This window comes from Barbus barbus (assembly GCF_936440315.1).
Source record: "Barbus barbus genome assembly, chromosome: 21".
Lineage (NCBI taxonomy): Eukaryota > Metazoa > Chordata > Actinopteri > Cypriniformes > Cyprinidae > Barbus > Barbus barbus.
The window spans coordinates 1,837,178-1,864,292 of NC_136749.1; the positions used below are offsets into that span (position 1 = coordinate 1,837,178).

The 27,115-nt window shown below is 37.7% G+C and overlaps 1 pseudogene across 1 annotated transcript; it reads left to right on the forward strand.

The window, feature by feature from the left end:
• The first annotated feature begins 1,036 nt into the window (after positions 1-1,036).
• LOC306887281 (threonine--tRNA ligase 2, cytoplasmic-like) lies at positions 1,037-26,671 on the forward strand (annotated as a pseudogene). Its single transcript, XR_013785953.1, has 17 exons — positions 1,037-1,120; positions 2,857-2,939; positions 4,257-4,371; positions 4,620-4,741; positions 4,854-4,950; positions 5,661-5,725; positions 5,802-5,880; positions 9,745-9,891; positions 10,194-10,292; positions 11,146-11,312; positions 11,710-11,853; positions 13,272-13,409; positions 15,848-15,925; positions 24,394-24,494; positions 25,881-25,953; positions 26,031-26,145; positions 26,362-26,671. The product of XR_013785953.1 is annotated as a threonine--tRNA ligase 2, cytoplasmic-like (transcript).
• The last annotated feature ends 444 nt before the right edge of the window (positions 26,672-27,115 follow it).

Consider the following 27,115-nt stretch of genomic DNA (forward strand, 5'->3'; position numbering starts at 1 on the left):
ATGTCAGTTGGAGGAGTTCTTCACATTGGGACATTACCAATGATCACTGATATTGTATGTGCAACCAAACACTGTCAGTAATGTATAGAATATTTAATGTTGCTGATGATGATCAATGATTACTTGACTGTGTTCATATCTGAGACATTGTGCTGAATTGGCTTAGTTTTGTAAACTATGGCAGTGAAGGCTCATTCATTTTCCTCAATGTTAGCCTTTTTAGTGACCAGTAGCTATAAAATATTCTTAGCACTGAACCCAAGCAGCTGAAAGCTAATGGTGAAGGAGTGTGGTTTAATATCATGCAAACAGACACTAAAATCAGATTAACACAGGTTTGGTTTGATGGAGTTGTGTCTGGAACACACTTATAATGTACTTTACCTGTTTACAAGCAGATTATTGACATTTAAATGTTACCTTTTGCTGTAATCTACATAGTAAACTTGTTTTTTTAACGTTTGGACTATTTAGCAAGTTATAGTGACAGTTTTTCGCTTATCTATGATTGCTTGCATCAATGTCCTTCTAAAGGCTCCCTCAGGAGACAGCACTCACTAGTGCACTAGTTAGTTAATTATACACGGATAAATTTAGCATTTAGTCTCTAGGGTCCTGTAGAAATATCAAGGTGGTGATTTTTATTTATTTTACCTCGTACAAAGACGCCTCAGATCAGGCTGAAGTGATGGAGAGAGTTTAACTTGAGTTTGTTTCTCTAAATATATGATGTTGCTTTGGTTCCTTCCAAACCAGTCCTTCACTGTTCACTTCTCTGTAGAATCCGTTTATTTGAATGTGTTCTGCGTTTAGCTGTCAGTCACTGAGTGGACGCTGGTGACGCACGCCTGGCTTCGCTTCTCATTGGTTGTTTTTCACGCAGAGCCCGCCCTCCTTCGAATGCCTTCGGCGAATCGGGTTTCTCGCTCTGTGCCGATGTAATAGTTCCGGAAAAATGGCGGCGCGCTGAGAGAGGGCAACGTGTGATGTTTGGAGGAGAAATGATGAAGCCGTAGCGTTGAGTTTGGGGTGTATGATGGTCGTAGTCGGGTTCTGGAGGTGGCCCGTCTGTCAGGCGGCAGTGAGAGCAGCGGTGCGCAGCAGCAGACTGTATGGGAAGGTGTGCGCGTGCGCGTGCGCGTGCGCGTGCGTGTGTGTGTGTGAGACGAGACACCCTCATCTGACATGTTTTAGTGTAGCTTTGAGAATGGGCTTAGCATAGCATGATGTGTGTTTTTGTATGAAGTGAAAGTTGTAGATGTTGGACATTCTGATTTATAATAACTCTGTATTATTTGTGTATGCATGCATTTTGTTTATTTATGCATTGTTTTTGGATGTATGTATTTAAACACTGCTGCTCAAAAGTTTGGGATCAGTAAGATGCTTTAATGTTTATAAGCGAGTCTCTTCTGCTCATCAAGGCTGTATTTATTCAATCAAAAATACAGTAATATTGTGAAATCTTATTGCAATTCCTAATATTGGGTTCCTATTTTAATATACTTTAAACTGTAATATATTTCTGTGACCTGCAGCTGTATTTTCAGCATCATTACTCAGTCTTCAGTGTCACATGATCTTCAGAAATCATAATAATATACTGATTTATTATGAGTGTTGAAGCTGTCGTGCTGCTTAATATTGTTTTTTGGAACATGATATTTTTTTCTTTGATGAATACAAAGTAAAAAAGAGCAGCATTTGTTCAAAATATAAATCTTTTCTAACAATATAAGTCTTTACTATGACTTTTTATTCATTTAACACATCCCTCCTGAATAAAATTATTAATTTCTTTAAAAATATGTACTGACCCCAAGGTTTTGAATAGCATTGTATATTATAAAACAATTTCTTTTTTAAATAAATGCTTTTCTTTTCAACTTTTTATTAATCAGAGAATCCTAAAAAAAATATCACAGGTCCCAAAAAAACAAAAACAAATATTGTGCAGCACAACTGTGTTCAACATTGATCATTTATTTTTATATATTATATTTAATATATAATTTTTTTTCTCATTTATTATACTTCATTACTAAAGGTGTGAAAAGCTCTCTATGATGAGTGTAGTGAGGATTAAACGTCAAGTTCAAAATGTTTTCAATTTTAGTATTTTTGCAGAAAAGGAAAACAAACATTATTATGTGTAATACACAAGAAATGTGACTGATCTTGCATTGGATCTTAAGATGCTCTTCTGTATCATCTCAGATCGTGCTGGAGCTCATCAGGTTTAGTTCATGCTTCAGTGCTGCTTTCATTAAAGCAAAATACAACAAAAACATGTATTCTCATGTTAATATTAATTTTAGTTACATTTTTAGGTAATTTGTTATTAAATAAATGCAGAATATTTTCATTAGCAGTCCCACATCTGTGGCCCTCACTGTATAATAATTCAGTATGTGGCAGTCTGATATAATAATGCTATTGATACCAAGAGAACTACTAATTTAGTTCTCTGACCTTGAAGTATTACTTTAATACAGGTTATTGCATGTATTAGTGTATTTCTTTCTAAAGACGGGTTTAACGGTGTGATTAAATAGCTACAGGAGTGCAGTTGCTGTGTCTGAGACTAGAGAGTTCCAGTGGTGTTGTTCCTTCACTTGTCCTCATATTTCCTTCTGACAGTGACTGAAGGCTCATCTGTGCGTCTCTCTCTCTCTCTCTCTCTCTCTCTCTCTCTCTCTCTCTCTCTCTCTCTCTCTCTCTCTCTCTCTCTCTCTCACTCTCACTCTCACTCTCACTCTCTCTCTGTCTCTCTGTCTCTCTCTCTCTGTTCCAGCTGCAGCCGTCTGCCAGTCAGACCGAGCGCTTACGGATTTTCCAGTCTCTCTGTGATCGGAGCTGACCATCCGATTGGCTGACAGCAGGACGGTCAAAGGGTCAGCTGGGGTGACCTCACCATCACAGATCGCCAAGAGTCAATGGTAAATATAAGCCACAGACTCATATATATATTAAATGTGATTTTTGTTTTATTTAAATTAATGATTCATATTGTTTGTATTATATTCTTATAGATATGTATATAAATGTGTGTGTATATATAAATATTAGTACTGTCAAACGATTACTTGTGATTAATTGCATCCAAATTAAAAGTTTTTGTTTACATAGTATGTGTGTGTGTACTGTGTATATTAATTGAGTATATAAAGACACACAAACAGTATATATATATTTACATATATTTATATTCATATAATTTATATTATATATATATAATAAATATACACAATACACACATGCATATTATGTAAACAAAAACGTATTTTGGATGCAATTAATCACAAGTAATCGTTTGACAGCCACTGTTTTGACCCTCACTGTATATTGTGTAATAATTCTGTATGTGGGCAGTATGATATAATTATGCCATTGATACCAAGAGCACTACTAATTTACTTTATTATTATTATTCATTTAAATGTATATATATATTTTTTTGAATAAAGAATTGGGAAACAAACAGGAAAAATAGTTATCAAAGGTAAAAAAAAAAAAAAAAAGATATAATTTCTATATATATATATATATATATATATATATATATATATATATATATATATATATATATACAGTGGTGTGAAAAAGTGTTGGCCCCCTTCCTGATTTTTTTATTTTTTTGCATGTTTGTCACACACTAATGTTTCAGATCAAACTAATTTAAATATTTATCAAAGATAACACAAGTAAACACAACATGCAGTTTTGAAATGAAGGGTTTTTTTATGAAGGGAAAACAAAATCCAAACCCACATGGCCCTGTGTGAAAAAGTGCATTTCTAAAGCTTTGGGACTCCAGCGAACCACAGTGAGAGCCATTATCCACAAATGGAGAAAACATGGAACAGTGGTGAACCTTCATTTCAAAACTGCATGTTGTGTTTACTTGTTATCTTTGATAAATATTTAAATTTGTTTGATGATCTGAAACATTAAAGTGTGACCAACATGCAAAAAAAAAAAAACTTTTTCACACCACTGTATATGTTTTAACATTTTAAAGGTGATTTTATTTTTGAATTAATATGATTAATATTTTTTGTATTATATTCTATTGAATAATTTCCCAAAGCCGCCTTGGAAGTTTGAAGTTTTGGCGAGGCCCTCAGATGAGAGAATTTATTTTTGACAGATAATTAAGTAAATCCTACAGTGTTTTTTTAGTGCTGCCTTAGACTGTTGTTACTAATTGTTAGTTGTGCCATGGTGTGTGTGTGTGTGTGTGTGTGTGTTTACAGTGTTAAAGGGGCAGTGGTGGGCAGAGTGAATGGAGATCTGTGGGATCTGAGTCGCCCTCTTGTGGAGGACTGTGACCTGCAGCTGCTGGGTTTTGACTCGCTGGAGGGCAGACAGGTACAAGCTTCTGAGTGTTTCAGAGTTTTGCCTTAGAGCGTTAACTTCTCAAAACCTTTTAGTTCGTGTAATATTTCACCCTAAAACCAAAAATATCAAAAAAGATCATATATTTTAATATTTGATGCTGATTTTGAATTGGTGGATGTTGAATTTTAATTTAATTGCTTTGAGAGCTTTGACCTGAGCATGTTTAGCTGTGCTTGACAGTGACTCTGGTGATGGTGGTGTGTGTGTCCCTGCTGTAGGTGGTGTGGCGGACAGCCGCGTGTGTGTTAGCGAGTGTGATGGAGAATCACTTCAGCGCTCACGTGTGTCGAGAGGGAGTCTCTGACACAGGCCTGTACTGTGATTACCAGCTCCAAAACAAGTAAACACCGTCTCTTTCCAGCCGCTGATATTAGCACTGCATCTGATGTTCATTTTAAATGCATTAAAGTAATAAATGAAACAGGACTGAGCTGTAGCGCTGTGTGTCGTAGCGCTCTCTCTCTGTTGGACGTGGAGCAGATGGCAGCTGGGAAGATTCCCATCATCAAGCTCGAGGTCACGGTACAGGACCTAAAAGAGGTCTTCCAGGTCAGCTTTTCCTCTTGTTGTTGATCTTTACAGTGTTCTTGTGCCCATGGTTTGGTGTTTTTGTGGTTTATCTTTCCTTGAGCTAGCTTACTCGTGCAGATAATGCGTGAAAAACTAGAGATGCATGATTTGGAAAAAATCTAATTGCTATGCAACGTATTTTTGTTGTTATTACAAAAAAAACAACAACATAAGAACAAAAGTAATATTACTGTTGTAATGTTTCATTGTAAAATAAAAAATGAAGTATTTAGGACAAATAATAATATATAATAATAATAATAGCAATTATTATTATTTTATTATACACTACAACTGTCACAGCATTTGGGATTTGATTGAGACTAAACCATATCATGACATCGGTTTTATTTTGATTTATCGTGCAGCCCTACTATAATCTGTACATACACTACTATTCATTTTAAGACATTTAAGAACGTATTTAATTGTTCTGCTGACCAATGTATTATTTAATGAATCAAAACTAGTCAAAAATACTTAATAATTTTAAATGTCTGTGTGTGTGTGTGTGTGTGTGTGTGTGTCTGTCTGTGTGTGTCTGTGTGTGTCTGTGTGTGTGTGTGTGTGTCTGTGTGTGTGTGTGTGTCTGTGTGTCTGTGTGTGTCTGTGTGTCTGTGTGTGTCTGTGTGTGTGTGTGTCTGTGTGTGTCTGTGTGTGTCTGTGTGTCTGTGTGTGTGTGTGTGCAGGATGATGCTGTCAGGCTGCAGCTGGCTGAAGAGCAGATGATGGGAAACACACTCGGTGTCTACAGGTCTGAAGTCTCTCAGTGTCCTGCTGGAGCAGATGGTGTGTGTTTGGTGTCTGATGTGTGTGTGTGTCTCTGTCAGGTGTGGAGACAGTGTGGGTGTGTGTTCAGGAGTTCTTCTGCCACACACAGGCTTCCTGAAGGCCTTTAAGATGCTGCAGGTAACTCTCACGCTTCTCCTCTGTTAGTGTGTGTGTGTGTTGTTTGAGTAGCGTGACAGAGGACACTCAGGCTGATCTGTTGTCATAATAACAGTGTTTGCATCGTTGTTGCATGGTTTCCATAGCAGCTTCCCGCTGATGGTATTAATATCTCTCGCTCTTCCTGTTTCTCACTTTTCCTTCTCTTTCCACACACTGTCGTTCTCTCTTTAGGGTCGTGACACGGGACTGGTTCAGTTTTATTTATGGAACATTTTGTTTTCAGTCCTGTGTTTCTTTGAGCAGTTCAGAGCGTTTCTGGTTTTGTTTAACCCTTAAAGACCTAGAGCATTTTGGGGGCACCTGACACGCCGGTACTTTTCTTTGTTTTTTCAGACCTATTCTAGCAGTCAGCATCAAGTGCCATATATCAGTATAAACAAGTCAAGTCCCCTTTATTTATATAGCGCTTTTAACAATACAGATTGTGTCAAAGCACTTAACAGTATCAGATTGGAGGATAGAGTGTCAGTAATGTATAAAAATAAGATTAAACACTCAATTTTCAGTTAAAGGCATTTCATTATTGAGTTCAGAGATGTCATTGTGTAGATCAGTTTAGTTTCAATAGTATCTGTGAAATCAAATTGACGATAATCACTAGAAATGAAGTGTCCCCAACTGAGCAAGACAGAGGCGACAGCATCAAGGACCCAAAACTCCCTCTGTGACAGAATGGAGGAAAAACCTTGGGAGAAACCAGGCTCAGCCGGGGGGCCAGTTCTCCTCTGGAGAACTTGAAGGTTCAGTTTAGCTCATTTAAAGTCCCAATTTTCCCTTTGTTTTCTCTAAGAATGAATGAATTTTAAGAAAAACGCAAGCAATAATTGGGTGTTTTTGTACTGTGTACTCAAACAGAAACTGAGAAAAGTTCAGATTTCTTTCTTTAGAAAGTTTTATCTGGGTGTTTTACACTTCCAAATAAAATGTCTTCTACATATCCCCCAAGCAAGTTACAATATTGTTATAGGCGCTTTTCAGTGAAAAGCAGGTCCATTTACTTTACTAACAATATAGATGTATCCGAAGAACTTTTAGAGAGTAAAGAAACTGGAAACAGTGTTATATAATAACAAAATACAGTAAAAAAGTGACCTTTTTCCCCAGAAACAAATATATTTTCAATCTGAGTATGAACAACAAATACAAACAGTGCAGCAAGTTGTGAAAGTGTCTTGTGCAACAAAAATACAAGCAGTGCAAATGATTCACAAACTACACACAAAAATGGGTGAGAAATATATAGTGCAATAGGAAAAAAGTGCAAATTATCTTTATGAACTATAGAAGTATTATTTACATAATAAAACAGCCAAATGGATCGATCCGCTGGCTGTACTGTGCGTCAGAATCGATTTTACCCGGACATCACCTCGCGGCGCGAAGACATGAATTCAAGTGCTTCATCCGATATGTACTGCTTTTTCATCCATGCTTTTGGTTTGTTTTATGCCAAAGTGCTCTGTCCTGTGTTTTTCTGGGCTTTGTCAGAGAGTGCTCTGCAAATGTGTTATTTTGTGTTTGTTTTCATACACGCGTGACACACTTTACTCTCACTTTGCGTTCAGACTGCTCTTGATGATTATGTATTCTTATGTTAATGTGATGATAAACCTTTACATCATGCCTTTGTTTATATGCCACAATATTTTGTAAACTATGGAGAATCTTCAAACTGCTTCTTTCTACATAATGACATTTAGTTGCAACCAGTGCTGTTTTTGTACCATTGATATACTATTTAGATTTTGTTCATTTTTAATTTTAAATAAGTTTTTTGTCTCTTATTGCTATTTTTTAATTGTTTATATAGTTTTTATGATTTTTTTATTTATTTATTTTAGTTTTTACAACCCGCATTCTGGAAATGTTGGGACATTTTTTTTTTTTTTTATAAAATAAAAACTAAAAGAATTTCAAATCACATGAACCAATATTTTATTCACAATAGAACATAGAGAGCATAAATGTTTAAACATAAATTTTGCAATTTTATGCACAAAATGAACTCATTTCACATTTGATGCCTGCTACATGCACCTTTACCATGGTGTAGCATCTCCTCTTCTTTTCAAAACCGTTTGAAGACGTCTGGGCATCGAGGTTATGAGTTTCTGGAGATTTGGTGTTGGAATTTGGTCCCATTCTTGCCTGATATAGGTTTCCAGCTGCTGAAGAGTTCGTGGGCATCTTTGATGTATTTTTCGTTTAATGATGAGCCAAATGTTCTCTATAGGTGAAAGACTGGACTGCAGGCAGGCCAATTCAGCACCCAGACTCTTCTACTACGAAGCCATGCTGTTGTAATAGCTGCAGATGTGGTTTTGCATTGTCCTGCTGAAATACACAAGGCCTTCCCTGAAATAGACATCTTCTGAAGGGGAGCATATGTTGCTCTAAAACCTTTATATACCTTTCAGCATTCATAGTGCCTTCCAAAACATGCAAGCTGCCCATACCATATGCACTTATTCACCCCCATACCATCAGAGATGCTGGCTTCTGAACTGAACGCTGATGACACCCTGGACGGTCTCCCTCCTCTTTTGCCCGGAGGACACGGTGCTTGTGATTTCCAACAACATTGTCAAATTTGGACTCGTCTGACCATAGAACACGTTTCCACTTTGAAACACTCCATTTTAAATGAGCCTTGGCCCACAGGACACGACGGCGCTTCTGGACCATGTTCACATATGGCTTCCTTTTTGCATGATAGAGCTTTAGTTGGCATCTGCAGATGGCACGGCGGATTGTGTTTACCGACAGTGGATTCTGGAAGTATTCCTGGGCCCATTTAGCGATGTCAATGACAGAATCATGCCGATGAGTGATGCAGTGTTGTCTGAGGGCCTGAAGACCACGGGCATCCAATAAAGGTCTTTGGCCTTGTCCCTTACGCACAGAGATTTCTCCAGTTTCTCTGAAACTTCTGATGATGTTATGCACTGTAGATGATGAAATTTGCAAAGCCTTTGCAATTTGATGTTGAGGAACATTGTTTTTAAAGTATTTTACAATCTTTTTACGCACTCTTTCACAGATTGGAGAGCCTCTGCCCATCTTTACTTCTGAGAGACTCTGCCTCTCCAAGGCTGGCCGCACACTAGATGTTGTCCAAAAAATCCTCTATTGTGTGGTGTTATTACGATTATTTCACTGCTCCCGATCGAGATGGAGCGTCCCCGAACTCTAAAACATGTCTGATATTTACGACTCTTGATCGGGCTGCCTCTGACGTGATAGCCAATGAGAGCGAGCAAGCGTCACCTACCAGATGTTGCGTGCTTCTATAGCTGAAAATTGGCAGCCACAAACATGCCATGAAAGCAGAGAACATCACCCATATTCTTTTCTATACTTTGTTTTTCACTGTGAAGCAGAACGCGCACCGGAAGTTCCAGCTGACAACATTGATTGTCCTCTATTTGTTTTTCTTCTCTAGTCACGTTTGATCTCGTGAGTCTCTGTGAAATCGTTCCTACAATCATCAAGTGTGTGGTCTGGTCTAATTATCTAGTGTGCACGTTCAGAGGATTATAAGGCTAAAAATCTGTTGAACTGTCTTCATGTCTGTGGTCTCCCATGGTTTTAAAATAGTTTAAGATTTGAAAAAATGTTTGTAACTGTCACTTCTGATCAATTTAATGCATCCTTGCTGAATAAAAATATTAGTTTATTTAAAAAAAAGCCCTGCAGCAGTCTCATCATCTGCCAGAGCTCAGATTGTGTCCCTATCAGAATCAAAAGCGATGCTTATCTCTTTGCATCTCTGACATTATCTTACTCGTAACTCTTATTTCACACTGTATCGTTCTCTCTCAGGTGTCTCCTGTAACTCTGTCCGGTTCAACAGAGGCGTCAGGCATCCTCAGGATGATCGGCGTGGCGTTTCCAGGAGAGAGAGAGCGAGAGGAATGGGAGAGAGAACAGGAAGAGGCCAGAAAGAGAGACCACCGGAGAATCGGGAAGGTGAGGGGTGTTAAACACACAGATGGTATCCTCAGTATCCTCTGAATGACTGCTTTACTGTGTGAGGCTCACAACAGCATGAAGATAAGGAGTCAAAATACTCTTGATTCATAAACAAGTGTGTTTTCATCATACATTTCTACCGTGGCATTTACTTTAGCATGGCGTTTCGTTCATGCTGAAGTGTGTCAGTATGAGCCCAAGACGAGTGTCATATATGAGCCAGAGCAACATAAACCAGAGCAGTGTTTTGTCTGTTTGTATGATATTTCCAGCTGGCTCTGATGTTGTTCTTGTCTCAGGCGCAGGAGCTCTTCTTCTTTCATGATGTCAGTCCTGGCAGCTGTTTCTTCATGCCTAAAGGAGCTCATATATACAACACGCTCACTGACTTTATAAAGGTAAAGGTCTCTCTCATTCATCAACAGTATATCGTTTTGCATGACCCTGTAAGAGAATAAGCATGCACATACTGTGCATTATTGAGTGAATGTGTCTTGCTCACTCTTTAGGGCGGTTGAAGTGAGCACTCAGAAGGGTGTAGGGTGTAGGATACGCTGTACAGAGGCCAAAGATATACTACAGCACTTAAAAATTTTAACATACTAGCCTTAAATAATATTTCTAATAATCTTAACCCTATAAAACTAGTATATTTGATACGCAAATTTCTAAGGCCTGATTGATAGTTTATAGTTTATCCAGTAAAAGCTCTTTCAGTGTAATTGTACAAACGTCCAGCTTCAGCTGCTGCTTCATGTCTGTTTGCTGTCATCTCTCAATCATCATTGCAATGAATTATGTGTTTTGATCATTTAAATCTCATCTTACTAAGACATATTATTGGAGATATAGTTTGATGACTGATTTTATCTGCTGTACTGTCATAAAGATCTCATTGATTAACATTACAAACATCAGAATTCCCTCGTACTTTGGGATCATATAGAAATCAGCATCTGCACCAAATTGCATATTTTTGTCTCTAAATAAAAAGTAGCTGTTTTTTTCTACATATTTTCACTATATGAGCCATAAAAGCCTGATGGATCAAATATTATACTGAACAAGTAAAGCATTTTAATTTTTTTCAGATTTTTAAAAAATATTTTTGTATTTTATTTCATATTTTATGCTTTACAGTGTTAAAAAAAACTCAATTTATGCATACGTGTGCATGCATATTATATATATTTTACTCCAACATTTTGAATGCGCTCATAAACTAATGTAACCACTTCCTCTTCCTGTCAGAGTGAGTACAGGAGGCGGGGCTTCAGCGAGGTCGTGACCCCGACGCTGTACAGCACGACTCTGTGGGAGCGATCGGGTCACTGGGAGCATTACAGTGAGAACATGTTCACCGTGACCTGTGAGCCGCACACCTTCGCTCTCAAACACATGAACTGCCCTGCGCACTGGTCAGTGCGGCCCAACCCGACAAATTAACTCAAACTATTGGTGTATATCGAGTGATCAGTTTCTAGGGCTGAGCAATTAAAGTGCCCCTATTATGGGTTATGAAAGGTTCATATTTTGGTTTTGGGAGTCCCAAAACACCATCACCATCTTTAAATAAATTGTAATAATGATTTTTGCCAAAATCAAGCAGCCCTAGTGATAATAATGCGTTTTCTTAATGAAAGAAGCATCAAGCCAAGAAAAAAAAAGTCAAGCACCTCTTTAGAAAGTGTTCTGCCAACCCCAAATGTTTGGACAGTGTATATTATAAAGTGTTATTTAATTCACATGCATTTTCTCAAATCATAAGAGAGTTTTCAGATTGTGTGGAGAGATGAATCTGTGTCCTCTGCGCAGTGTGATGTTCGAGCAGCGGGTGCGTTCGTGGCGAGAGCTTCCCATCCGCTGCACCGTCACGAACACTCGGGGGCACTGGGGGGTTTAACCAGGGTCCGGCGCCTCTGCCAGGACGACGCACACATCTTCTGCACACCTGAACAGGTACAGCTTCAGAGCAATTCAGTTATTGTTGCAAAAGCATCAATAATATCGAAAAACACAAATGTCAGAATAAATGAGTGAGTTGGGGGTGTGGGAAAAACATAAAAGGACCTGTTTCTCCAGTTTCCAAGATTGTCCCCAGTTTTTTATGTGATAATTATTGTATTTAAGAGTTGTTTTACTTGACCACAGCACAAAGTTTCAGACCAGTCTTCAGAGCTAATCACTTACTGGCCAATCTCATATTGTAGAAAGAAAGTATAAATGAGAAAAACTGCCATTTTAATATTATGTACAGTACAATTAATACATTAAATATATCCGTAAATTTAAAAAATGTTTTATCTCTTTTAAAACTAGATTTGTTCAAGTGGTATTTAGCAAATGTGTCATAGGCCATACAAGACCCGACTAATGCATTTTTGCTTAAAGCTGAAGACCCGACTAATGCATGTTCTGCAAGATTCCCCTTTCTGTCAAACACATTGTATTGCACTGTCCAGCTCTTAATGTATGTAGAAAAATCTCTTATGAAGTGAACTCACTTAAAGAGTTTAGTATAGTTTTACCAGAAAAAGTATCATATGTTAATGTAAACAATCTTGTGTAATATAACTTGTGTTTGTTTGTTTGCTGGTTTTTATTGTATTTGTTATACTTGTATTTTTTTTGCTATGAAAATAGCCTACGATGCTGACATGGCATTAAATAAATATATACTACTACTACTACAGTACAATTAATAGTAGATAAAAAAACTGAAAATATACAAGAATGAAGAAAAAATAAATAAAAAATACAGCATGATATTTCAGTAAATATTAAACCAAATCCATCATCCTTCTTAGAATCGTAGGAATATTTGCTTTGGATCTGAATGAGTTTTAATGTTAGTTCATTGTATCTTGTGTTCGTGCACTGTAAGCATCAGATGTTTAGTAATAATTGGCCTCTTTACGGTTGGAGTTGTTCTAGTTAATAAACTTAATTACCACAAAGTGCTGTGTTAGTGTTGTGCTTTTTTTTAATCAGGAATTTCAACACAATGAATGCTTCAAATCACAAAATAAGATCACCAGTTTGACCATAATCAAATTAAAGGCATATGAACTGCTAAATTAGAGCTCGGTGACAGCCGTGTGTCTTCTAATGCCATTAACAGAAACATCATTTCTGACCCTATTTACCCTTAGTTTCCATTGGTATTTCCAAAAGTAAAGCCTGTGAGCTTCCTCTCCCTTGAGGAGCCACACAAAAGCTCTTTATTCGTCATAAACGGTGTTTTTGTGTGTGAAGGAATGTGTCTCGCTCGTTCAGTGTTTGGACTGACCTATGATTGATCTGATATAATGTCAGTGTTTATACTGTGTCTCATACACACCCTTCAGTTGTTTATGTGCTGCTGCTTCTCTCTTCAGCTGGAGGAGGAGATCACGGCGTGTTTGGACTTCGTGAGGAGCGTATATCGTGTCTTTGGTTTCTCCTTTCACTGTCTCCTCTCCACGCGCCCCTCGCCCTGTCTGGGAGAGCCCGCCCTCTGGGACGCTGCCGAGCAGGTACACCTGTCAATCACACCTGCTGACCGCCGCCCACCTCGGTCTGTGACAGACTTATTTTAGCATTAAATATATAATATTGAAGTTTTTAGTGAAAATTGTCAGTTAGCTTTTATTTTTATATTTCCACTTTTCATTATTTTATTATTGTGTTGTGCTTTTGTCATTCTTTTTTTTTATATATATATTTCTTTTTAGCTTTAATTTATTTTTATTTCAGATTTAGTTTTAGTAACCAAGACAATGTGTTTTTGTTTTAATTTTGATATTCATGTAATTTTTTTTTATTACTTTTTTTATATTTCAGTTTACCTTTTAATTTATTTCTATTTCAGTTTTAATAGAAGTAACTTAAACTTAGTTATATCAGTTAGATGAGAAGGCAACATTTTGAGATTTATTTTTTTATTTCTGTTTGACTTTATTTTTATTTCTGTTTTAGTTTTAGTAATTTTAGGTCGAGTTAAACATATTTTACTTGGATAGCTGCCAAGGCAACATTTCAATTTTTTTAGGTTTTATAAATGTAGATTTTGTTTGTGTACAATATTTCTATTTAGCTTTTATTTTTTTTTGTCATTTTAATACTTTAAAGGTACCATAGAATGGAAAACTGTCTTTACCTGGGCATAGTTGAGTAATAACAGTTCTGTTCATGGAAATGATATACCGTGAGCCTCAAACACCATAGTTTCCTCCTCCTTATGTAAATCTCGTGAATGCAAAAGTCCACTGAAAAACAGTCGAATCAGATCATAACTGCGGCTGTGATGTTACAGCTGGGATCACTAATAGTTACGCCCCCAACATTTGCATAAACCCGCCCATGTTCGAGGCCAGACGAACCATCAGAAGTTCTGCAGGTATTGTGAAGAAACAAGCGAGGACAACAGCGAAAATGGCAGATCATGGAAATAAATGTTATGTTCCAGGCTGTGCAGGGGATGTGTAGTGCAGGATGGGTTGGTGTCTGTATTCAGAAAGGCACTGAAAGTAACTCGAGCCACTAAAGAGACACGGTTAGCTCCTTGCTAGAGGTAGCCTTTTACATTACAGTACATAAGATTTCACTTACCACATAAACAGAGTAAGGAGAGATGACTGAGGATGATGGTGAATGATTTACAGATCCTGAGCACCACTGACAAGCATCTGATCTTGTAAAATGTGTGATAAGTACTGCTGCTACATAGAATAAACCGTTTGTGTGATCGCGTATCTTGAAAATGAAACTATAACGCGATCGACCGATCGTTCAAAAGCAGTTCCAATGCCTCGCGTATAAATAACGGCTCCCTGATGCCCGCATTTTATATACAGTATAATTACCCGACGATATAACTGCGAGAGAAAGTATTTAAATATATATTTTCCCTGTGTTTCCTCCATGATGTGAGTTACTGAAATGAGCAGCACTGTGAAACAACCAATCAGAGCAGAGCTCATTATTATTCATGACCCTGCCAAATAAGCCAATAACAGACCGTTTCATTCTAGGGAGAAATCCTAGGGTTTTAAATGGACATGTAAAACGGGTTAATTTTTGCCCTTACCTAAGCCACATACCTTCTGTGTAGATATCAGAGAACAATTTAAAATACTGTATCAATGCATTCTATGGCAGCTTTAACTTAAGCATATTTCAGTTAAAAAGAATATCTTTTTTTTTTTTTTTTTTTTTTTACATTTTTCATATAATATTTGTTTTTGCAAACAATTTTTAATAGTTTGTTAACAGTAAGGTGTGTTCCTGCAGTGCTGTGGGGATTGTAAGATCTTATCTGTACTTACAGTATGCAGCGAGACACTATAGGAAACAAGCGGCGTAAGCGTAGGGCAGGTCCAAACAGACGGATAACGTGTCAGAGATTCATTAATGTTGATCAGGGTCACAGTGTGGAATGAGCCGAGTAGGTCATGAACGTCAGAGGAGGGAAACGAACAGCCAATCAGAGCAGAGTATGCAGTATATAAAGCGCACTACAGGAGCTCTTCAGCCAGGGATAGTTCACCCTAAAATGAAAACTTGTATGAGTTTCTTTCAGCTGTTGAACGCAAAGAAGATATTTAGATTAATATTAGTAACCAAGCAGTTGACGGTAGCCATTGACTTAAAAAATATTATGCAATCAATTGCAACCCCCAATTTTTGGGTGAACTATCCCTTTAATGTATAGCATGCTCTTTGCTTTATGATGATGGATGTGGTTTCCAGGCCGGGTTGTCTGGTATCTTTGGGTTAAACAAGGACACAGTAATATCTCTCCTAGCGCTCTCTCCCTCAAACTAATGCTGCTTTCATCTGCTCATGTTTTGGGATTATTGAATTAGATGTTTACAGCAGATTCTTTTATTAGGGTTTCCAGGGCCAAACCGAACACTGACACATTCCAGGTTTTCTTCTGTAACGTGTCTCTCTTGTGTTTGTCCCGGAGCAGCAGTTGGAGAGCAGTCTCAAGCAGTTTGAGGAGCACTGGGAGTTGAATCCCGGAGACGGGGCGTTTTATGGACCAAAGGTGAGGCTGGCAGAAAGAAAGACGTTTTCTGGCCAGACACTGCATGAGAAATTCATTTGTCACTCTGGTAAAAACAAAACCAGTGAAGAAAAATGACGAACACTTACACTTTCCCTTATACATTCATATAATTTTTAATCTTGATGTTGCTATTAATGTCCATTCTTTATACATAAATTTCTCATATACACAAAAATTTGAGGTCAGTACGTTTTAAAAAAAATGTAATCCCTTCTGCTCACCAAGGCTTCATTTGTCTGATCAAAAATACAGTAAAAACTGTGAAATATTATTAGAATTAAACATAACTGTTTTCTATGTGAATATGTGTTAAACTGTAATTTATTTCTGTGATCTACAGCTGTATTTTCAGCATCATTACTCCAGTCTTCAGTGTCACATGATCTTCAGAAATCATTATAATATACTGATTTACTGCTCAACAAACATATCTGATTATTATCAATGTTGAAAAACATTATTATTATTATTAATAATATTTTTCTGGAAACTGTGGTGCATTTTATTTTTCAGGATTCACAGATGAATAGAAAGTTCAAAAGAACAGCATTTATTTGAGATTGAAATCTTTTGTAACTAGCGATCGACCGATATAGTTTTTTTTTCATTACCGATACCAATTATTTGCATGTTTATGTGCCCGATAACCGATATTTATTTACTGTTATAAAGTAAATAAATGACTGAGTAAAGTAAGAACATACTTCTCTTTGATTTTTCCTCTTTTTCAGCCTTTTTTTTTTTTTAAGTGTTGAAAATTAGCAGTCTTTCATGTTAAATTTAATCTTCATATTACAACAACAAAAACCATTTTATTAAAAATGCACCAGCAGTAACAACACTAATATTAACAATAAGCAAAATAAATGTAGAATGTCTAATGTTTTCAAATGGAGAAAATAAATAAAGGACACGAGTAATATTAACTTAATTTTTAACTACAGTTTTAGTAGGTTTATAAGCTGTTTAATAGCCCTATAGAGTCAAGAATAATTCACTAGATCATGTTAATTCACTGAATAATATTCTCTAGAATATTGGAATATAACAAACAAAACATTGTATTTTATTGCGTTTCTCAACTGGAATGTTATATCAGAATTATTGTAACAGTTAAATGTTACTTATAGTGTTATTCTACTACCCACCATTAGGGGCACTATTGTTCCTTTTTGATTGAGCATAAATACAGGTAGGGAGTAGAAGAAGAGAGAGCTGTTTGGTAAGAGGAAAGCATGGCTTCCCTCTGGTAACCTTGCCTTTACTGATGTCCTGATTGGGAAACGTACCGTTTTATGCTCAATCAAAGTAAGGTTTTTTCTTACATTCAATGGTGGCTGCATAAATTGTATTCCATTGTTGGTGAGGTTTATAATAATGCTTAATATTTTGTTTGTAGAAGGACTCCTTTTACCTACCCTCTTTTGTACCAATGGTCCACTTTCTACTTCATGGTACATGTTTGGGACTAGAAAGGATAAATTTACCTGCATAATATCTCATTTGCCTTGGGTTACCGAAATGGGATATTAATCAAGAAGAGAAGAACTATTTTCGGTTTGTGTCGGGAATTGCTGTGTGGAGTATTGAATTTTGGCCTGGACTGTTAACAAGGATTGAGTAATTGTGTGCATCTACATTGTCTAGACTAGAAGAGTTCTTCTTTCACCTATGGACTGTGGCATATAATTATCACCACATTCGTTGCATCCGACATTACATGCTCATATCATTATGACTATTCATTTTGTATGCATATTTGTTGGTTGAGTCATTTGTACTATTGGGTTATGGTTTGTTAATTTGTTTTGTGTTTACTATTGTGCATTTCACTATTGTTTATTTTTTTCCATAATACATCTTTGCGAAGAAAGTCAGTTTTCTGTTTTATTGTTTTTTTTTTACATCAAACAGTTTAACGAGTGTGATAAGTTGGTATGTGGATCCCTTCCCAAAAAGACTTTCAGATTTATAGTAAACTTTTACCCATAGAAGTAGGAGTTTGTTATATAATGGCGCCCGAACAGGGACCTGAAAATTAACTTCACTCACTGATATTTTACTGTGTTTTGAGTCTTTATTCAGTATGACAAGCCATAATGCTCTGGGTGAGGATGGGGCCGTACCTAGCCTGGATTTTGCATCGGAGTCCTTCAACGCTCACAGAGAGCCACTCAAAGAATTGATCAATACATTCAGTGATTTGTACCTGGACTCTGAGGAAGATGAGGAGGATCGTTCCAGTGAGGATCTGAATAATTTTCCTTTGCCACCCCCTCCTCCACTTGGAGATGATAGAGAACTAGGACAGTCAATCCCATCTGTTACACTTTTTAATGAACGGCTGGATGAAAGAATAACATCACTTGAAGGCCGAGTCGAAGACTGTCATCAGAGAGTGGATGAATGTGTCTCTCAGGATGAGATGGAAAACAAATGTAAAACCATCGAAGAGAGAATACATTATTTTGTAGAACGTGAATGTGACAGAATTAAGAAAAAGCTTGAATTCACCATACAAGATTTGGGACGATCCATGGTAGACTGTCTAAAAAGAAGAGATATCCAGCTTGACCAAAAATTTAAATCTCTTATGTCAAACATGTCTACTCCCAAACAGCCCCATCTAAGTTCTTCATTACCCACTCCAGTCAAGAATGTAAGAGATCAAACTTTTGATGTACAGCTCACTAGTCCCATAACAGTCCATGAGACTTCAATGCAATACAACCCTCCTGTAAAAATCGACTTTCCTGACTTTAGCAATACTCAGGATGAAGATCCTGTAGAGTTTATTGAAAGATGTGAAGAGTATTTTGCTGTTCGTCCTCTTTCTGACCCCGAGATATTGGCTGCCTTAACGACGGTATTGAAGGGAACAGCTAAAGATTGGTGGATGGCTGAAAGAAGGCATGCCAGAAATTGGAAGCAGTTTAAGGAAACTTTCTTACTCTCCTTTCTGAGTGAAGATTATGAAGAAGTGGCTGCAAGAAAGTTATTAGAAAGGAAACAAGGAGTCAAGGAAAATATTCGAGACTTTGCCTTTCACTACCGTGCTTTGTGCATGAGATGGAAAAAGGAGATGACTGAAAGAGAAGTAGTACAAGCTATACTACGGAATTGTAATCCACGGCTAGCAAGCATGATGAGAGGAACTGTGAGAGATGTGGGTGAACTGGTAAAAATTGGCACACAGATAGAGCGAGATTTTGATGAGTCAAAAAGATACTGGAGCCAGGTAAATGGGGAAGAACAAAGGAGGACACAAAATTCTCGTGAATCTCAACGAAAACCTCATATAGCTAATACCAGAGTCATGCAATCCACTCCAAATTCAACACGATCAGACATTAAAACTGTTTATATTCCCATAGTTATCAGAGACAGATATTTCTCAGCCATGGTGGATACTGGTAGCACTTTATCCCTTATCCAGGAATCTTGTTGGAAACAATTGTGTAAAGCAGAATCGTACCAGCAGTGCCAAGGACAGTCCTTCATGCTAGCCAATGGACAGAGGCAGACAGCTTTGGGAAAGGTAAATTGGGGAGGAGAAATTCAAGGATTGCAAGTGGATTTGACGTTGTTCATTATGAGAGATATTGATTTGACCGTGCCAATCATTTTAGGCATGGATTTTCTACTGATGACGGGAATCGTGTTAGACTTCCAAAAAGCTCAGTACATGTTGCCTTCTGCCATAGGAGCTAAGTCAGATCTTTCTTTTTCGTTTTTGAACAATGATGTTTGTTCCACGGTGCATTTTTATCTTGCTATACCCAATCTTCCAGTTACTGATGACACCTTGCAGACTGTTCAGCAACTTGTTCAAAAAGCGGACACTCAACCCTGGATTAAAAGGAATCTAGAAAATGTTATGTTAGACTGGCCGACCGTTTGTACCCACGACATTGGACATACAAACCTGATAAAACACCGCATTATTACCACAGATGAAATCCCAGTCAGGAAAAGAGCCTACAAAGTTTCTAGGGATAAGCAGCAGTTCATAGGTACTGAAATCAAAGAGTTGTTAGCCAAAGAAATCATACGTCCTTCAATCTCTCCTTGGGCTTCTCCTGTGGTAATCGTTCCAAAGAAAGACGGTGGATCAAGATTCTGTATTGACTATCGAGGACTGAATATGAAGACGCATCTTGATGCTTACCCCATGCCACAAATTCCAGACATTTTAGAGTCACTACATGGAGCTGTTGTGTTTACCACACTTGACCTTAAAAGTGGTTATTGGCAAATGGACATGGAAGCAGATAGTATCCAGAAAACAGCATTTGTGACGTCCTCAGGGCTATTTGAATTCTTACGCCTTCCGTTTGGATTGAAAAACTCTGCTGCTTCATTCCAAAGATTGATGGAACATGTACTCAGAGATTTAAGAGGAAAATGTTGTCTGGTGTACATAGACGATGTGGTGGTGTATTCTCGGAACGAAATGGAGCATCTTCAACATTTAAACCAGGTCTTTAAGTGTCTACAAGATGCTGGCCTCACTCTCAACCTAAAAAAATGCAACTTCATCCAAAGAGAACTGACTTTTCTTGGTCACATTGTTTCAGCGGAAGGAGTAAAAACTGATCCAGCAAAGGTAGCTGCTGTCCAGGATTTTCCGATACCCCAATCGATTAAGGATGTTCAGCGTTTCTTAGGTTTGGCAGGGTGGTACCACCGTTTTATCCCGAATTTCTCAGCAAAAGCTGCACCTTTACATGCTCTTAAACAAAAGAAAGCTTCATGGATTTGGACTGAGCAATGTCAGCGTGCTTTGGAGATAATAAAGAAGGATCTTACACAGTCACCAGTACTAACCCCTCCAGATTTCAGTAAGACATTCAAGGTACAGACCGATGCTAGTGAGATTGGATTGGGGGCTGTATTAACCCAGGAAACAGAGGGAGAGGAGCATGTGGTAGCCTATGCTTCTAGGCTATTAAGAGGAGCAGAAAAAGCTTATTCCGTTTCAGAGAAAGAGTGTTTGGCTGTGGTATGGGCTGTTGAGAAATGGAGACATTACTTGGAAGGGCAACCTTTTGAAGTCATCACAGATCATGCAGCTCTCACATGGGTTTTTCAGCATCCTAAACCAAACTCTCGTCTCACACGGTGGACTATACGTCTGCAAGGCTTTCAGTTCACAGTTAAATACAGAAAAGGTATATGTAATGTCGTAGCCGATGTGTTGTCCAGAAACCAAGAACATCCAGGATCATCAGAGCTGCTGGCTGTAGTTAAAGCTACCAAGTCGACTGTTTTTCCAACAAATTTACCGGTAGATCTTGATCAGATCACTACTGTACAACAAAACGATTTGGAAATCCAGGAGCTATGTAAAAAGGCTAGCTCGCAAACTTCTCAGGACCTTTCAAGAGTACATTACTTGCTCGAGAATGGAGTACTGTTTCGCAGTGTACCTGATGGAAATAAAGGACAGAAGCTACAGCTCGTTATACCCATGTGTTTTCGTAAAGAGTTCTTGCAATATGTACATGATAACCCATTAAGCGGTCATCTTGGAAGATTAAAAACCCTTCTTCGACTTCTGGACATAGCCTATTGGCCAAATGTGAGAACTGATGTGTGGAAGTATTGTAAAGAGTGTCAACCATGTCAAAAGTATAAGCCTGTGTTAACCAAGTTATCCGGATATCTACAGTCCACACCAGTAGTTGAACCCGGTTATATGCTTGGAGTTGATCTGATGGGTCCTTTTCCAAAGAGTGTCAAACAAAATGAACATCTCTTAGTTATCGTTGACTACTGTTCCAAGTGGGTGGAATTATTCCCTTTGAGAGTGGCGAAAGCTCCCCAAATAGCCAGAATCCTAGTGGAGGAAATCTTTACTCGATGGGGCACCCCTGCTTATTTGGTGTCAGATCGCGGAGCTCAGTTTACTTCACAGCTACTTTCCTTAATTTGCAAACAGTGGGGAGTAACACAAAAATTGACCACATCCTATCACCCCCAAACGAATATGACAGAACGGATCAATCGCAACCTAAAGACAATGATTGCTTCATACGTAGGAGATCAGCATCGCCAGTGGGATCAGTGGTTACCCGAATTTAGGTTTGCAATCAATACTACTTTTCAGGAGAGTACAGGATTCACGCCAGCCGAAGTAGCTCTGGGACGGAAATTAAAGGGACCGTTAGAGAGGGCTTTACATCGACCTCCGGCTCCTTGTAGTCCTGCCTATAGTGTGTTGGAGAGACAAGAACACCTCATTGAGCTTGTAAAGAAAAATGTGGAACGAGCTCAACATAGACAAAAATATTACTATGACCTACGACGCAAGTATAGTAAATTCCAGGTGGGAGATGTAGTCTGGGTCCGGTCTCACCCTTTATCCAGAGCTGAGGAAGGCTTTATGGCTAAATTAGCCGCAAAGTGGAAGGGTCCAGCTAAGATTGTCAAGTGTCTTGGTCCTGTCAACTATTCTGTTTCTTTTCTTAATGATTCTGAAAATGTTGAGACTCATCATGTGCAGAATTTGAAAACTTGTTATGGTTATGACAAGTCTCTTTCTGATCGGGGGGGTATGTAACAGTTAAATGTTACTTATAGTGTTATTCTACTACCCACCATTAGGGGCACTATTGTTCCTTTTTGATTGAGCATAAATACAGGTAGGGAGTAGAAGAAGAGAGAGCTGTTTGGTAAGAGGAAAGCATGGCTTCCCTCTGGTAACCTTGCCTTTACTGATGTCCTGATTGGGAAACGTACCGTTTTATGCTCAATCAAAGTAAGGTTTTTTCTTACATTCAATGGTGGCTGCATAAATTGTATTCCATTGTTGGTGAGGTTTATAATAATGCTTAATATTTTGTTTGTAGAAGGACTCCTTTTACCTACCCTCTTTTGTACCAATGGTCCACTTTCTACTTCATGGTACATGTTTGGGACTAGAAAGGATAAATTTACCTGCATAATATCTCATTTGCCTTGGGTTACCGAAATGGGATATTAATCAAGAAGAGAAGAACTATTTTCGGTTTGTGTCGGGAATTGCTGTGTGGAGTATTGAATTTTGGCCTGGACTGTTAACAAGGATTGAGTAATTGTGTGCATCTACATTGTCTAGACTAGAAGAGTTCTTCTTTCACCTATGGACTGTGGCATATAATTATCACCACATTCGTTGCATCCGACATTACATGCTCATATCATTATGACTATTCATTTTGTATGCATATTTGTTGGTTGAGTCATTTGTACTATTGGGTTATGGTTTGTTAATTTGTTTTGTGTTTACTATTGTGCATTTCACTATTGTTTATTTTTTTCCATAATACATCTTTGCGAAGAAAGTCAGTTTTCTGTTTTATTGTTTTTTTTTTACATCAAACAGTTTAACGAGTGTGATAAGTTGGTATGTGGATCCCTTCCCAAAAAGACTTTCAGATTTATAGTAAACTTTTACCCATAGAAGTAGGAGTTTGTTATATTATTAATAATGTTTTTGTCCTTCTAGATTATGAAATGCCTGCAGACAGTGCAGATTATCTATGCATTTACACAGAACTATACTCAAACTGCAATCGCTCGCGGAGATGATAAATAATTGAATTCCATAGAGATTTATTTAGATGTTTATTAGCGAAATAATGGTTATATAGTAAATGTTATTGCAATTTAGTGTGTTTCAAACAAGTGAATCTTGTTAAGTTACATGCGGTGGCCGTGCTGGAGCATTTCCTGAGCATCAACCTCTGAGTGAACAGCAATAAAGCGGCTTCATGAGACTAATGATAAGCAAATATACAACAGAGAGAATTAAATTTAGCACTTTTATTTCCAGCATGCGCTCATTCATTATTATTATTTAATTCAGGCAAAGTTACGTGTTTATTGGGACAGGACTTGATGGATTATTTCCCCTCAGACGCGCTGCAATGGTGATCCTGCGCGCAATTCTCAAATCACCCACAAGATGGCAGCATTTATCGATGAATCCGATATTACAAAACCGATATGCGATAATGGTAAAATGCTTAAATATCGGGAAAATATCGGTAAACCGATATATCGGTCGATCTCTATTTGTAACATTATAAATGTCTTTATTGTCAATTTAATGCATCCTTGATTAATAAAGTATTTATTTCTTTAAAAAAATGTAAATAAAACATACTGCCCCCCAGTTTTGAACGGTAGCATAAATATAAGCCACACTAGAAATATCACAGACGACATTCATTTACACTGAACTGTTTTTGGGCTGGAGAGTTGACGTTTCTAAACAGACACATCAAGATTCATTCTCTTCACATTACTGCAGCTCTTCTGTATTCATGTTCTTGGCACCGTCAGTCAGGTTTAGTTTCTGCAGAGCAGTAAAGCTTGTATCTCAGTAGCTCTTCATTTGTTAGGTAGCTACAGAGATGTGTGTTCATCTGGTATTTCATTTTGTTCTTTTACCATCTATTCAGATTGATATCCAGATCCGTGACGCTCTCGGCCGACAGCACCAGTGTGCCACGATCCAGCTGGACTTCCAGCTGCCCATCAGATTCAATCTGCAGTATGTCGGGTAAGAGCTCCTCTGACCGTCACTGATAGATGTGCCTGACATGTTTAGATCACCTTTTACCCCGAATCTGGAAAAAAAAAAATGTTAAATTATACATTGCATGAAGAATATTAAGCCTGTTTTATGATCATTAAGATTTTTGTCATTATTTTCCTGAAAATGAAGCATGTTTCCCTCATCATGTGCATCCTTATATTTTACTTGGAAGGTTCCAGTAATTCCCAGCAGTTCTCAAAGCTATCATCACTTACTGAAAAAGTACAGCAAGTTTTAGTTTTTTTCAGCATAGTGTATTTTCTGAGTCACACAGGGTCAAAATTTGCATTATTGAAAGAAAAATAGTGCAACTTGAATCAGTGTATAAGACGCATTATTATTACATTCAAAAATAATGTAAAATGCCAATAAAAAAAGAAAAATTTATAACCATTATTAACAATATATGTATTTTAGTTCCTTTCATTCCACAACAAAAGCTTTAAATTTAACTCTATTTGGAAATATAGCTTAATATAGCGTAAATGATGTGTCTTATTTAAATATGTAGTAGAAAACCCATGAAAATGTATGTTATTTTAAAAAAACTACAGTTTTTGGACTATTGGGGGGGGGGGGTGCCATTACAGTACATTCTGCGTTGATGACGTCAAATGGTTGCACTCGGTGAGCTACTGGCACTTTTTACCGCAACACAACTCAGAAAATAAAATACTGATACACTGCCACATTGTGAGGCTTTTGGTTGTAATTTTCAGTCAAAGAGCAACAAGAGAAGCAATGTAAGACTTCACTGCTTTCCTAGCGATAAGAGGAGAAAAGAATGGGAAGATGCCTGTGGACGAATAAAGACCCGAAAAGACCCTATTCATAAAGACCCGATTGTTTTTTTTTTCTCTCCACTTTAGCGCTTTGAGTCTTTTAGTAGACCACGGCTACTGAAAGAGCTTACAAACAGCTGAGACAAGAAAAGCTAGATGCCATTTGTTAGGATGTAAACATGCCGGATTTCCCTCGATATCCGGGGCGTTTAGATTCCTTGTGGGGAAAAATCCATGGTTACAGCATTTGGTTTAAACCTATACTTATATCCATGACCACCTGTAAGCTCTTTCAGTAGCTGTGGTCATCATATCAGTATTTTATTTTCCGAGTTGTGTTGTAGTAAAAATAGCAACAGTTAGCGCTAGTAGCTCACCATTTTACGTCATCAATTAATAATAATACACACTATTAATGGAGTTTGATTGAAGGTGAGGCTGTGTCATAGCAACCTTGTGTGCCTGTAAGTCAGTGTCATGAGATTGACCTGTGTGTGTGTGTGTGTGTGTGTGTGACAGTTCATCAGTAAAGTGGAACTAGTAAAGTACAATTTTGTGTCTCTCTCAGGCCTTTCTGGCTGTCGCCGGCGCAGGTGATGGTGGTGCCTGTAGGGGGCAGCAGTGAGACGTATGGACAGGAGGTCAGAGAAAATACAACACTGTGAAAAATCATTCTAAACAGTTTATGGGTATGTGATGCATTCTGCTGTGGTCTCAGGTGGTCTGCAGACTGAGGGAAGCTGGATTCATGGCTGATATTGATGATGATCGTGGAAACACCTTAAATAAGAAAATCCGCTCGACGCAGCTCGCACAGTACAATTATATATTCGGTACTGATTCATTCTGATGTGTTTTCATACAGGAATGCTTTCTCGTGTCCCAGTTCATTTGTGCAGTTGAATGCGGTGCAGAAATGACACACTTCACCTTTAAGTGTTTTAATGGTTTAATTGTTCCCTGCTGGTACACATGTAAAGAATGAGTGTTCTGGGGCCTATTAGGAAAAGGTCAGATAAACAAATGTTTGTCTGTGTTTTATAATGCAGTAGTGGGAGAGAAGGAGAGTGCGAGCGGGACTGTGAGCGTGCGGACGAGATCGGGGAAGCAGCTCGGCCAGAAATCACTTCAGGAAGTGATGCACTCACTGAACGAACTCAGACAGACACGCAGCAATCTGGAGGAGTTTTAAACACCTGCGTGGACACACACCACGACAGAACCTTTATATGAGCTGTTATCAGGTTCATCAGATCCCTGCTGAGTTATACACGCACACGCACACACATTCATTTCAGCAGTGGACCTCTGAACCTGATGTGCTGTTATTTTATTTATAATAAATTACTTTTAATATTGAGTCTCTCTGTTTCCCTGTCAACATACATAGTAATTAAGACTGTATACAGTCATTTAAACAGATCAATAATTCATAAATTAATATATGGAAAGTTTCTGGGGGGGTTTTTTAACTCTGGTCCTTCAAAAAATTCTGAGGAATATTTATTTATGCATGCATGTAACTTTGGATCAATATTTATAATTAATTGTTTTTAATTATTAATACTTTTTAGTGTTAGTATAACAACATAAATACCAGTTATTGAATTCAATTTTAAATGCCACACTATATTTCTCACAGGGTACAAATGTGTCCTAAATTATATAACTGTATTTATATTTTCAGAAGCGAGGTAGTTGTAAGAGGATCAAATATATTAGGGGGTCCTTTACATCAAAATTTGAAAAACCTTGGTATAAATCAAAGGTTAATTTAAATTCACAAGGGTAAGCAGTATATTA